The sequence below is a fragment of the Sinocyclocheilus rhinocerous genome, unplaced genomic scaffold (genome assembly GCF_001515625.1).
Source record: "Sinocyclocheilus rhinocerous isolate Xijiao unplaced genomic scaffold, SAMN03320098_v1.1 scaffold1234, whole genome shotgun sequence".
NCBI lineage: Eukaryota > Metazoa > Chordata > Actinopteri > Cypriniformes > Cyprinidae > Sinocyclocheilus > Sinocyclocheilus rhinocerous.
The window spans coordinates 977,829-978,425 of NW_015656153.1; positions in this window are offsets into that span (position 1 = coordinate 977,829).

Genomic DNA, 597 nt, shown 5'->3' on the forward strand with positions numbered 1-597 from the left:
TTGTGTTATAGTGTTTTTATTCGTACGGCTTGCTGCAGATGTTTCAACAATGATTTCGTTAACAGCATTAGTTTTGAAGCAGGTAATGACGGTGGTTAAATTAATTATTAATTTAGCATATACATAACATTTTACATGGAAACGGTAATGCTAGTAAACATATCTTGGAGAGCTGAAATAGATGCTGCTCAATCAGGACATTAAAAATACATATAATTTTTTCAGATAAATTTTTTCTGACTACGTACAGACTTATTAAAGACTTTATTTCCAAGATGATGCATGGTAAGTTAAGTTTTCATTTCAGTACAACACGAGCAATAAAGTAACAGAGACTATTGTGTTATTCATTGTATATTCAAATAAATTTCTGATACTAATACGTTCATGTTTAATAATTCCTGAATAATTACGTACATAAAGAAATTGGCTATATTTTATGTTGGATCAGTTAACTTTACGTTACCTGTGTCGGCAATGCGCAGCAGACACACCCACCTAAACGATTTAAATATATCGCTTATCCTGCGCAAAAAAAACATAAACATTGCCAATAACATCTGAAGTAAAAATTTATTTACATACACCTAACATAAA